Source organism: Haliaeetus leucocephalus, unplaced genomic scaffold, assembly GCF_000737465.1.
Source record: "Haliaeetus leucocephalus isolate CR32 unplaced genomic scaffold, Haliaeetus_leucocephalus-4.0 Scaffold206, whole genome shotgun sequence".
NCBI lineage: Eukaryota > Metazoa > Chordata > Aves > Accipitriformes > Accipitridae > Haliaeetus > Haliaeetus leucocephalus.
Genome location: NW_010972642.1, coordinates 7,828,314 through 7,842,557, shown reverse-complemented (window position 1 = coordinate 7,842,557; position 14,244 = coordinate 7,828,314). Strand labels below are relative to the sequence as shown.

The 14,244-nt window shown below is 43.4% G+C and overlaps 1 protein-coding gene across 1 annotated transcript in view; it reads right to left on the bottom strand.

Annotated features, from left to right (window-relative positions):
• BICD1 (bicaudal D homolog 1 (Drosophila)) overlaps window positions 1-14,244 on the bottom strand; it is a 175,952-nt gene that overhangs the window by 161,222 nt on the left and 486 nt on the right. The window lies entirely within an intron of this gene.

Genomic DNA, 14,244 nt, shown 5'->3' with positions numbered 1-14,244 from the left:
CCTGCCTTTAGGCCCAAGCTGCCGCATGGGTGAAGGCAGGATTCAGGGTCACCACCATCTCACAAACCACACCTGGAACCAAGAGCCTACCTCTTGCAGCTGCAGCAGCTGGATCACCCTGATGGCACGGCATTGGCAGTGCACGGCACAGCTAATTCCGAGTGCTCCGTTAGTGAAATGGGTGCAGAGCAACAGGGGATCAATGGTTTGCTTTGCATGACTTTGCTTCTTTTCCCTTTATTAAAAATAGCGACAGTTGAAACCCCCTCTTAGTGAGAAGGGTCTTTAATCAAACAAGGGTCCATTGCATAAGAGCTCGATGCTGCAACAAAAGATGTACAAACCAGTGAGCCATCGGACCATTTAGTTTCGGCCATTTTCACCACTGCCTACACAAACAAAGCTAAAGGTTTGTGACAGCTGCTTGTGTTTCGATTATCTCTTTCAGGATCTCAAAGTTCAAAACCACATTCTAGAGAAGCAACCGGCAGAAGGAAATTATTTCTAACAGCCCATCCACAGAAGAGGCCCCATTATTATTATTAATTACTCATATTGCCATAGAACCTAATTGTCCCAGACAAGAATAGAGGTTCACTGTGTTACATTCAATACAAACAGGAGGGCAAGGGCAGGCCTTGCCCCACAGAGCTCGCTCTCTACAGACTCCCAGTCCAAGCTCCACATTAACCATTGCCAGCTCTGCAAGAAGCCTGATTTAGTGCTCAACACACTCTGTGAAATTTTAGCCAGCTCGAGCTCCCGAAGAACTGCAAAAGTCACTCCTCACAGATTTAAATGAAGATTTCCCACATATTCTCAGTATAAAGGGCATCCCACATGCCAGCGCTCAATACAGTAAAGTATGTCATTTAACTTTTCCCCATGCAGCAATAGGAACAAGGGGTACTTTGTGGGGTGAGGCTATCCGGAGACAGTGGGCGAGGAGAGGCGAGATGCATTCTTCACAGGGAGAGGCAGCTGGAATTTGGTCTCCCCTGCAAAGAACAACTAGATGTGGGGAAAGAGCAAAGAAAAATGAAGCGTTTCAACAGCTGTAGGGATTAGTAAATGCTGATGTGAAAATCTCAGTCACAGCAGAGAAGAGTCATGGTTCAGAAAGGGATAAGTGGGAAGGAGTAGGAAGACTGTTAGAAATAAGTGGGATGGCAGCCAGGAGCAGTCAGCTTCCAGGGGGGGAGACGACAGAGCAGAAGGGGCAGCTGGGGGTGAGGAATGGTGATGTGCTCTGGGATTCCAGGTACTTTCCACGTGCTCTGGGATCACCAGAGTACGTGGGCGAGGGACCACAGAAGGATGGTAAGGCAAAGGGGGCAGTTCCGCAGAGGAAGGATGCAGGCGAAGAGCTACTGATGGTCTCTAATGACAAGGGCTTCGCCACTGAAATGCTGCCAAATAATGAATTAAGAAACCAAAGAGGTTTGTCCGTAAGTTTGTCATCCTCATTTTTCCTTAAGTTTTGACTGTGTTATAGTAGCAAAGCTACCAGCAACACCATTCCTAAATGGCCTTACTGGTCACACTGGCACCAGTGGGAGGTACTGCCAGTGCACACACTGGTCAGTGAGTATAGGGCAGTTGATTGCTTTGGCTTTCTGGTTGACCAGCTTTTTCAAATGGAAGGAGAAGATAAATGATTGCACTAGATCTGAGAAAAACCTGTTTTCTTTGTGACTTAGCCACAGATTTCCTATGAAACCATAGCTGAATAGCCTACCTGTCCACAGCTTCTCGGCCTCCACTACTCATCTGTAAATTCCCCTTACTATTCCTTAATAGCAAATCCCTGACAAGGTTGTCTATTTCCACTGTAAAATCTCTAACCTTTTATTTTATGCCTGAAACTCATTGTGCCAGGCATCACAGAATCCCCAGGTACTACTGTCATGCAATAAATAACAATTTATTCCACCTTGCTCAGACCTAGTAGGCAAAACAGCAGCTCATGAAGTAAGCAGTATTTTGATTTTTCAGAATGTTTCTGCTTTAACAGAGCGGGGTCCGTTCTTTCACCGGGTAACAAAGAACTAGACCTGTTTACTGACAAAATTACTTTTTAATAGCTATAAACTGTTTTATGCTGATGCTTCCATAACTACTATATACGTGACACCTGTCAGAAACATACCAGCGTTGGTTACTCTAGTGAAATCTATTTCACCAGAGGCTCTTCCCGCTAAAGACCCCAACCAATGTCAATGACCACGGAGGCTGGATGCGGTACCCATCCCTCCGGCAGCAGCCAAGGTCATGCTGACTCACTCCCTCTGGCTTTTCCCCTGCATCCATCCAGTGCCAGGGCTCTGGTAAGTGCTTGACTATTCATAACGCTGTCGCTTGCGAAGCTGCAATTCCTTTCTCCACAGACAGCACAAAGCATTGGACTGCAAGCTCCTAAAAATGGTGCTTATCAGATTTTGGACTCCTTTTCAAGTGGTAGATTGCTTTCTGCTAAAAAAAATAAGTGATAAAAGACTGAAATAGAGGCCTCTTGCTCTTAACCAGATTGCTTTCTTTCCTAAGGGAACAGCTGAGTTGAGGAACCTGGCAGGAGAAGAGTCTCTGCCACAGGGTTTTGGGGCAGAATTCAGGACCTCCATTTCCAAACCCAGTTCTTCAGAGTGGAATAATTAACAAGGAGATCCTTGGGTAACAGCAAGAAAGCAGCAACTGTCAGTACCCAGCCCAGCTTCAGCTGCAGGTGCCTAACTCTAGTTCTCACCAGTAAAGAAACCAGCAGCCACATTTGAAGAAGAATCTTGCGAGTAAGAGATCTTCACAGAATAAGAAGTGTACACGCCATGGTCTTTAACTGCAACTCTTCCTGTTATACCCAGGGAAAGGGTTATTTATACCCAAATAAGGCTTATATGCTCATTTTAGATTAAGTGTCTTCTCATCAGTCTAATCTGCTACAAAAGAAAATTCAACAGCCTTAAACACAGGCATGACTCTGAATGTCTCTAATGTCAGCCCAAGGAATAGTGAGTACAGTACTTTTCAAACACCAAGTGCTAAAGCTATACTCAAAGCATCACTGCATTTTCTGTTCTTGAATAAATTTCTCTCCACAAGCAAGACGACAGAAAATACTTGAAGTCACAAATCATGAAGCAGTGTTAAATAGATTACAGCAAAAATGTTTAAAGCCAGGAGCGTAAATGTGTATCCCAAGTGTGATCTGTAATTTCAAAGTATGTGGGCAAAAAGAAAGTCATACAGGTTTCAGTACGAGGTTGCTCAGCCTGCTTAATAAAGCAAACCCAATCTTTTCCATGATAACTAAAATACAGCATTAAGGATCCAAATTTCCAGGTATCTAAATTTGATAATTCAGTTCTATCACTTTAATATGGATTTTCTTTCAGGAATAGTAAGCATCTAAGAATATATAGCATCATTGTAACTTCAAATTCAGCACATTTGGAAAAAAATGTTATCACTCAACTGTGTTGTTCCAGACTTGCTATTTTTACACAGCTGAGCTTACAGCATCTTAAGTCAAAATTTTATTGTCAGATGGCAACCATCAGCCCTTAACTGGCAGAAAAAATAAAAACTTACCTAATGCGCAAGAAATGAAATTACCTAATGCCCAAAGTAATGCACTCCTAACAGACATCACGTGCCTCCATCTCCCATACTGGTATACAGAGACAATTATATTCCATCTAACCACTCTTTCTCTTATATATAGTTATATATCATACACTTTATTTCACAGAGGAGTCCTTGTTACCATATCCTTACCTTTTACTTAAAAATTTGTCACCAAGGACCCAGATTTACAACTGAGATTTTATGGATTAGTAATTGATCTAGTGCATGTTTTTAGCTTACTGTGGATGGAAGACACGTCAGCTGAAAACTCTTTCCTTCAGGTTTCTGCTGGCTTTTGTGGGTTGTTTTTTTTTTACCTTGCCCTTACACATTTGGAGCTAGCCAACTGCACACACATGATCAGTTACTGAAGCTCAGCAGAGTTATGACAATTCATTAAACTGCAAGAATAAAATCACATGTTTGAGACACAGTAATGATAGTTAACGCCAGTTCTCCCTTCTTTGGTGGGAAGAAATCTGAATTCTCAGTTTATAACACATTTTATCACTTACATCTTGATGACAGCGCTGTTTGCCAGCAGGTGGTGGGCACAGACTTAACAATTAAGTCATGGCCCCGTTTTGGCTTTGACTTACCCATGTAGCCAGGACTTCAACATCAGTCTTCAAGTCATACCTGCTATAAATGACCCTGAGGCGCAATCCTGAATATAGGGTCTATTGTTAGAGACAGCATTTTTCACGAGATGCTTAAATAAAACCTTTCCTCTTTGTAGGTGGGAATCACATGCAGTTATCAAAGAAAGGAAGGACTGAATGAAAATGTTCCCCTCAACTAAACTCGGCCAAGCTCCGCATATTTGCCATTGCTGTGCAGACACCTGGAATTATCCAGAACAGTGCAACCTTTTAACGCTTTGTAAAAACTCTGTGAGGTATTCAGGGTATGAGAAAAACTTTTCCCACCCACTTAAAAAAAACCCAACTTGTCTTTATTAATACCATGAATTACACCAACTACAAGCTATTGCGAGCACATTTTTAATAAGAGGAATCAGAGACTCAAGTTGGACAATAGTTGTTAAGTATCCTGGATTAGCCATCAAATTGAGAACCAGAGGCTATGCCTACACAGACAGTTTAACCCAATTGTGAACTCTCCATGTACCACCATACCAAATGCTCTAGCTCTCTTAAAACTCAAATGCCAAAAAGGTTGAGAGGTCTGTCTTGCTGGAAATACGGGGCCAGGATTCAGTGCCGTTTGGCATCCTGGTGGATGTGAGTAGACAAGACTCCAGTCCTGAGCAAGACTAAATCCAAATCATGCTGTGTTCATGTTTGGCCAACAGCCAAGCTTTTATAAATGAATTATTTCACCAAGCCACCTGTTCCCTTTGTCTGACCCAAATTCCTGTCTTTATACTTAGAGGCTCGCTAATCCTTTTCCGTCTTCCTATCTTGAGCTTTACAACTACTGGGAGCTGGTTTTCCTCTAAGTATCCAAAACAGGAGTTAAAACTGCAACTGTTAACAACTTCCAGCTTCCCTCAGTGGATGTAGCCATTAGTCAGTGATGACAAACAGCACTTCACAGTTCATTCTCAGTACCCAAACATTTAAATCCACCCAGAGTGACTACGGGAACCAAGGAAAGGCTGTTTGGTGCAGATAAACTTCCCAGAGTGCATACTGAACGCGTGGCATTGCCCCTGCTAACCCCGTGTCACCTGTGAGCTCTGAGAGATCACAAAATTAAAAATAAACAAACACAGACAAAAAAGAACAGGAAGGAAAGATGAAGTTTATATAATTTAGTTGAAATGTCCCCAGAAGTGACTGACTGAACTGAAAGATGACTACCTCTGGTCATCGAGGACATCTTTTATGCTTCTTGGTTAAGCATATTACTGCTAGCACTGGAAAACTACTTGCTGTGTAGATGGATTTAACACAGCTGTACAGCACAGAGGCAAATTACGTGTGATTCAGGGGAGCGACAGCGATGGAAAGGGTATGGCACGACTGTATGGGTAATGGGTCCCACTCCCAGCGCTGATCACAAGGACCGAGTGCATTATCTAACCTCACCGGGCATCAATTTCCCGTCTGGGGTTCAATAAATAAACAACCCCAGAAACTATACAATAATTTTTAAAAAAGGATTGATTTTTGCAAAACCTTGTGAAAAGGTATCTTCTGCATGTGCACACATGCAGCCAACCCAATTTTAAAGCTGTGTTAAAAGTGATCTTTCCAAGGATGATTTTAATGGTGAGGCTGCTACAAAGCAGAGCTGACAAATCCTCTGCTGTTTCATTTTCAGCCCATGTTAAAGCAACATTTCTAGGTATCTCTAGGATTCCCTCATGTGATTGCAATATCTGAGCACAGTATGGAAGGTCTAGTCTGCCACAAATGGCCATATTTCTTACATTCACACAATGACAAAAAGGGTCTTTAATATAAAAAATTCAGCTCCATGTCTTACAGAGCAGCAAATCAACACTAATTAAGATGTAGGGCAAGGACTGAAAAAAGATTAAAAAGTACATAAACCATCATGGACAGGAGACGAATGCTATACAAGAATGAGAGGCAGAGAATGATGGGCTGCAGAGAGGGAGGAACCACAAGAGAGTTGCAGAAAACAGGAGTGGACCAATTTCAGTCTTAGTGAAAGTCTTTTGGTGTTAATAGTTTTCCTAGGCCTGTCTCAAAACCACAGATTTAGGACAGTGGCCTTCTTTTCCTTGTAACTATTAAGTTAATTAAACTTTGGTAGTGAGAAATTCAGAAACACAAATATTATAATCCTGAAATTATTTTTAATGCTACTTTCCACAGAGAAGTAGAGTCCCCATTAAAACACTAATCTGCAATCTAGCTTTATTTCTACCTGCTTACTTCAGCTTTAGGCACCTGCCCTTGCTGAGATAGATTTTTCACCCTCTGACTAGTCCTAACTACTTCCATCTGTAGCTGGTCTGCTTTCTCAGTACAGTATGAAAAATTGCTGGTTTCTCCTCATAATCATCTGCTGCTAGTGATGCAAGTGGGTAAAGGGACAAAGGGCACATTCATGCTTCTACATGCCATATCAATTCCTCTAAATTAGGAAAATACCCTCTCTCCTCCCCCATAAAATAGGGTGGTGTTGAGTTCACAAGGAGATGAGGAAAGAAGAGGGCTATGAAAGTCACGCCACATTCAGCAGAAATGAATGCATGCTTTTCAGTCTCTGCCATTATAAATTAAAATCATCCCAAAGAAAAAAAGTACGGTACAGAATTGCATTGAATTAAACATTACCCCCTCAGGTATCAGACAAATACGGAAGGGAAATCCATAGCAAAGGCAACTGTTCAGCAAAGCCCTACAATGTAGCAGAGCCATGAGGGATGCAGGAACAAGCAGTGAATCAAATTTTATTCTCATTTTCCATACGTTGAACAAAACACCAATGCAAAAACATGAGAGAAAACAAGGTGCTGAAGAGCGAACATATTTGAGCTCATGTGAAAAACTGAGAGGCTGTTCAGGAAGAAAGTTCTTTTTCTAGAAGCCCTCAATACAGCCAGAAAAATGTATGGTCTTGCATGTATTTTCCTCCAACTGCCAACTGCACAAGGTACATAAAAGTTGCCCAGGTGCAGATGTACTCTATCTATCTGACTTTGAGAATGCTCCTCATTTTACCATGATGAATGTTCACGAATTACTGTTTTATGCCAAATCTGACTTTCTCCACCATTGTTTTGCCCCTAGTTGCACTTTCAGTAAAGCCAGGTGTTGGACCTGACTGCTGCTGTGCACACAGACTGCATGCACATCCCTTAGAAAGAAAATCCACAACGCAATACAGAGGGGAAGCAAAAATGTTTCACCTAAAGGAAGGTGAAAAGATGGTAGCAAATTAGTTTGTTTAATCCATTACAAAAGGCCTAATTCCAACCAGATGTGGACCTTTAGATTAAAATCTCTTCAGTGAGCCCTAATTTTACATTCTCAAGCCTTAGAAAGGAAGTACTTCACAATAATAACACCTGGCTCACCCACTAACACCTCAGTCATTTCAGATTTGGTACTAATCCAATATTTTCTAGAAAATCTACAAAAAATTAACTGTTCCATGACATAAAACCCAGTTGCAACTTCCAGTTACCTCTGAGGAATTCAACCCAGACGACTGATTCAATGAGAATCCCTCAGATTAGAGAGGGATTGCTTAGATTTCTTGGATGAAAGAGTGAAAGTAAATTTAACTATTGGGAGAAAAGAAATTGAACTCTATTTAGACTATTTTGGGAGTATGTGAGCCCCCAGAGTTTAAAGCTGACTATCATTGTTTAAGGGATGGCTATTAGGACTAAAATCACATGTTTATCTGTACTGGCTCATAAGGATACAACGCAATTACTGAGAGCAACCGGCAATACAGGTCCCTGGGAACAAAAAAAAAAGGAAAAAAAGGGTCATCTACATTTTTCTTTGCATGCTGCCAAAGCTCCAACAATAGCCCTAATTTCCCCTAAGATTATTTCAGCTGTTTATGTTTTCTGTAGGCTAATGCACAGGATTAATTTCCTCTTAGAGGAAGCAATCTTGCCATAATTTGATGAGCATCTCTTTTAACATCAGTACCTGTTTAAGCAGTTCATCCCATCCCCCTCTTTCCTCAGCATGGATTCCTAGCCTCACACTCACTTTTTGGCAATACAGGGCTAAAACAGTTTATGGGAATGTATTGTGAACCAGCTCAGGTAACCAATCTGGGTCACAGATAGCATACACCCCCTCCTCGGTTATTTTTAACTGAGGTCAGTTTTCTACCCTGGTGTGACAGTATAAACTCTCAGCACAACTGAGAGCCAGAACAGGGGCAGGAATGACAAAGGGAGATGCAGGGTTGCCTTGCTAGAGATGAGCACATCGAACTACACCCTTAGTAACCTCAGGTCAATGCAGCCTTAATGACAAGCAAGAGAAAATGAAATTCAAGCATGAAGTGAGGCTATAGCTCTGCTAATGGCCACTGTTTCCAGGCAGCACGCTCTTATGTATTGGGTAACTCACAGCAAGCTGCTACTGGAATTTAACTAGGCACAGCAGGCACCCTCAGAGACCTGGCGTTGTTCGAGGTCCCTTGCTGTCTACCTCCTTTCTTCTCTAGTCCAACCTCCTGCTCACAGCAGGGTCAGCTCTGAACTCAGACCGGGTGCCATAGGGCTGTATCCAGTTGGGGCTTGAAATCCCCCATGGAAGGAGACCGCACAACCTCTCTGGGCAACCCGTGGCACTGCTTGTCCTCATAGGGTAACTGTTCTATCTTAAATCCAGTCTGAACCTCTCTAGTTCCTATTTACGTCAGTTGCCTCTTGTCGTCCCACCATTCACCGTTGTGAAAAGCCTCACTCTGCCTTCTCCGTAACCTCCTGGTAGGTATGGGCAGGCTGCTGCTGGGTCCCCCACAGCCTGCTCTTTTCCAGGCTGAACAAGCTCACCCCCTCAGCCTCTCCTCACAGGGCAAGTGCTTCAGCTCTTGATCATCTTGGTGGTCCTCTGCTGAACTCAGCCCAGTTTATCCATGTCTTTCTTGTATTAGGGGAGCCCAAAACTGGATGCTGTTTTCTAGATGGGGTCTAATAAGTGCCAATCTGAAAGTGATAATCACTTCTCTTGACCTACCGGCTGTTTCTGCTAATAACAGTCCAGGATGCTGTTAGCGTCTTCAATGTCAGGGCACACTGCTGGCCCGTGTTCAGCTTGCTGTCCTCCAGCATCCCCAAATCCTTTGCCACAGACCTGATCCCCAGCCAGTCAGTCCCCAGCCTGTAATAACTGAATGAAAGCTTTGCAAGCTGCTGCTTGATTTTGCTCAGGCGTTCCTTATAAGCATACCTCCCCAAATGAACTGCTCTTCTGTTAGCAGTGTATGCCTTAGAGACAGAGGTAGTGTTGGCTGGGCTCTGGAGGAGCCAACACTGCAGAGAGCATCTGAGTACTGTCCCTCCAGGTCTGCAGCTCACTCGCCCTTCCTCATCTTTGAGCTGGATGCGAGGCAGTACAGCCTTTCTGAGTGACATGACTGAACAGACACCAAGGACAGAGCGTCGAGATCAGGATGACATGCTGGAAATGTTCAGCCTCATCCGGCCCCAGCCCACAGATGCTGTCACTGTAAGATATACTGACATGGCATCAGTTCACAGCTCCCAGGTTATATATTTGGGACACATTCATGTTTGGGGAGAATTCAGAACATCTCACTGGGATTTGAGCCGCTTCACACTTTTCTAAGCATCCTGTGATGCAGACAGGTGTGTAAAGCAATCCCCAGTTAATAGGGCTGTATTTGGGATAGGGACTCTCCCCTTCTCCTGCCCTTTTTGGATCCAGGGAAGTCCCACCAACTGTACACTTCAAAGATGGAAGAGGCAGAGGTGACTCCGGCAGCAGCACCCAAGAGGCTTCAGTGAACAGTGGGGGAGCTGGATGGGCAGCGTTGTGTCAGAAGAGAGGGGAGATAGAGCTTGGGTCACCTGTGTTAAAGTAGTACAGGGAAGAGCAGAACAGAAAAGAAGCTGCCAGACAGACCTTCAGCTCTATTCCTCAAAAACCCTTCTCAGTCACAGACCAAGAATTGTTTGTGGAAGCCCAACTAGTAAACTAAGCACTTCATAATAATTGATACAACATCTCTGTGACGTAAAGAAAACAAGAATTTTTGACCTGCCAAAGGTAGGGCTGCTCACCAATAGCCTGGTTTCCAATAATTTACCAAGGAGAACTGGGTTTAAAGTAAAGCAAACACCAAACTGCATCTTCAACCTGGAAATCAGATAGCCAGCGCTATGCATAATTCAGCAGAAGAGTTTGTCTCCATAGAATGAAATACATAAAAGCCAAGAAGCCAAGTGAGATATTGCCTAAATCAGTCAGTCAGAGAGGGAGTCAAGGAGAGGGACTTGAGGATCTGCTCAGCTGCTATGTTCATGATTTGATTCCCAAAGAGAACTCTCTGCTTAGGATTTCCCAGGCCTAAATGTCTTGTAGAGTTGGACACCAAAGCTGCCTTCCATCCCCATTCTATCATGACTGGATGTGAGTGGTATTTCTCCCCTTTAAAAACATTACAGGCCACCAGTGCACAGTAACTAATCACAGAGTCACAGAATGGTTGAGGTTGGAAGGGACCTGCTGAGATCATCTCAGCCATCCGCCCGGCTCAAGCAGGGTCAGCTACAGCAGATAGCCCAGGCAAGAAGATCAGTATGAAGCCATTTTACACTTCATCAAAAGAATGAAAACTAACAACGATTATCCTTACAGCAAATGCAATGTGAACATGTAAGACCACAGATACTAAAACCACTGGAAAACGTTTTCCATAAAATATGCTGGTAATTAAACTCCCAACTCAGCAAGACAGTGAAAACAGGCTACCTTCAATCCTGTGACTAATAGCAATGAGTCTTATTCTCTGCACTCTTACGGACTGCAGATTAAAAGGCACATCTGCTGAAGTAACTTTCTGAACAGGGGCCCTAAAACTGTAGTGTTTTTACCAAAGACCCAAAATTCCACTAGTTTGAGATGTAATTGAGTGAGGCACAGAAACGTCATTTACAGACTGAAAAAAAACACCCACCCTATGAAAATTAATAAAGCTTTAAAAATAATAATGCTTTGTTTAACACTACAATCTTGCCTAGCATGAGGACCACAAGTACTCCCTCTCCTAACGTTGAAAGCTGTTAAAGTCAACACAACAGAGTATACCTTTTCACATTCCTACCATTCAGCTCATTTTTGAAAACATAAGGCTGGTAGCTGATAGATGTCTCGACTCTTTCCTGGGCAGCTCACATGTGTAATAACTGCTCTAAGTTGGAAGAAGTCCTTATTAAGTCACTGATTAGAACTTCAAAGTTTTTGTAACGTAAATCAATCTCATGGCCCAAAACATCAAAGTCTTAGGCTAAAGGAGAGACCTCTGAATACAGCACAAGAAACATCAGAGGTTACTAAAACAATTCATATTGCATGGTGGATAGCATATATCCTGTATAGAAGTATTAATATTTAATGTAATGTATTGCAATTTGCTTTTATTTCAACATCCTATAATGGCCTTACTTTCCCATCTCACCCTCCAACACTGGAAATTATTGTATAGCTGAGGCTCCGTATTGCAATCTATATGGAAAAGGCCCTGCTGAAGTACACTGGAGTTTTGAATTGCCAAGGAGAATGGAAGACTTCAGATCTTAGACTGCTAAGCCATGACTGAGTAGTTAAAGATGGGCAGCTCTGTTTGCTGAGCAATAAATACAAGGAGCTCCCAACAAGAGAACACAAGAATTTAATAATGAAACAGTTAAAAAATGAAGACTTGCCTCAATAAAATTCAACCCCAGTAATTGAATCTGTTCAGAGAAGGTGCACAGAAGGAGAGGTAATAGTCCTAAGCATAATCCTGCCCACACTCTTGCGCCTACTATTCCTCGTGAATAGATAAACTGTTTGCTTCAGCGCAAACCTGAGGCCTAATTTCTATACCCCAATATGACTTCAGAGAGGCTGGAGATGTATCGAGGTAAGAGCATAAGCACAGATCTCCCCTGACATACCGGGAGTCTTCTTAGCTCCCGTTAGTCAGTCATGGCACTTCGATGTCCACCCAGGCCGTTGTCCAGCACATCCTCTGCAGGGCCTGCTGGAGAAGGTACACAAAGACCCTCCTCCACACATTTGGGATGGAGCCTTAATTGAAAAGTTGTCTTCGGACTTCTTCTGCCACTTTGAGAGCTTCCAGACAGAACCCTACAGCCCCAAAAATCTACGCCCCCAAGTCTCCACAAGACAGTTTGCCCAAACCACCTGAATTCTGCCTCGCTAGCGTCATCAGAGGCACCACTTGCTTATGTCTCACAGTTACGAGTCTGATCTGCGCTCAGAGAACAGTCATAATGGAGGCGGTAACAGAGAAGCTAGAGAACAGATTACAGCAACAGGAAGGGATATGAGTAAATTCTCCTTTGCAGGGCTGCATGTGCAGCAAGAATCAGTGTGGTTTCTCCTATAAAGGTTAGAAGCAAGAAAAAAATCTCTTGCAGCCTAGGTGGGGGGTGGCAATGCCCTACCTGCAGCTAAGGAGAGCTCTGGAATTGAGAGTCCCAGGCCTGGACTGGAAACTGGAGAGGCTCCACTCTTGCTTGGCATCAGGCGAGCTACAGCATTTCACTTCTTCCTCTCTCCGTGGATATCCTCAGTGTCCATGCTGTGGTTGGCACAGCATGAAGGCACGGCCCCATGGGAGACATTCTGGGCTGCAGAGCATGCAATCCCATTTACTTCAAGGGGAGGTAAACAGGAAGAGAACTTGTGCCCATCTTTGTTTTCAGTTAATTGTGTTGACCAATCCCTCTAGTTTAATAATTTCAACTCAATTCCTTGCACTATACCTTCTATCTGTGACCATGTGCACCCATGTGTTGTCTGGTTTCTGATCAGTCTTCTTTTGTACATCATTATGACGGGGTAACAGCTAGCTGGAGCTCCGCTTATCTTCCCCCCCCCCCCTTGAAATTGCATTGCACTTTTCCCCCTTAACTCTGTTCCTCTATTACTGCCAGGTCATTTCAAACAGCACTGCCTTCATGCCAGTGCAAGTTATGTATCTCTATCCCTCAACCTGTGATTACTGGTCTCAAAGTCCTGAGCCTACTGCATAGGCTCAAGGGCGGGGGGGGGGGGGAGGCAGAGATCAAGTTTTAGGAGATCAGTAGGTTTTTCTGAAAAACAGCTTTATTCTTCTTATTGAAAATATAATTTTTTCAACTCTTCTGGACACTGAACCAAGTCTGTAGCATAACTCATTTACCTGCAAGTAAAATGAAACCTTTATTTTATTAAAAATACTTCTAAAAGTGCATCAGTTAGTATTCTAAAGAATAGATTCATATATAATCTAAGTTTATTAAGTGGCTTCCTTCATTATGGAATACATTCATGATTTCCAACCAAACAGAATTTCTGCACATTATATACAGCAATATATTTTTGTGGAACGAAAAGATACCTTCTAAATTTGGGAGAATATCTGTTTGACACTCGTCTTCTCTTTATAAAATATGTAATTACTTACATTCTAAGACGGTATAAAAACACCCTAAAATGTAGAGCTACGAGTGGTGCATATGTGTGTACACACACCCCTTCTGTGGCTCCCGTGTACGTGCCCTGTATGAATCCCAAGTTACTTCCCTTAATGACGAAGAGAGGAAGAGCGATGATTTTTCAGAGTCATGTTTAAGCGAAGCTGAAGGGTAAGGTGTAGCACTCGCCCACCTTACACTTCGGCTGGTACAAAAAACGCCTTTGAAAGATAAACCAAACCCACGGCTCCGCTCAAGTATTTTATCCTTCCAGCATGACGCAGAAGTTTGATTTCCTCTGGTGGGGGGTGACCTCGAGGCTATCGCACGGCTACTTCGCCCCCCCTTAGCGGCAGCGACCCCCCTCCCCGGCGGAACACAGCAGGTCTATAAATAACTTCGAGAGGAATCCTCTCCCCCCTCACGCACTGCAGACGACTGTTTACACGGACCCCGAGCCCTTCCCTCCCCGGCTCGCCCGGCGCTCGCCCCACGGGCTC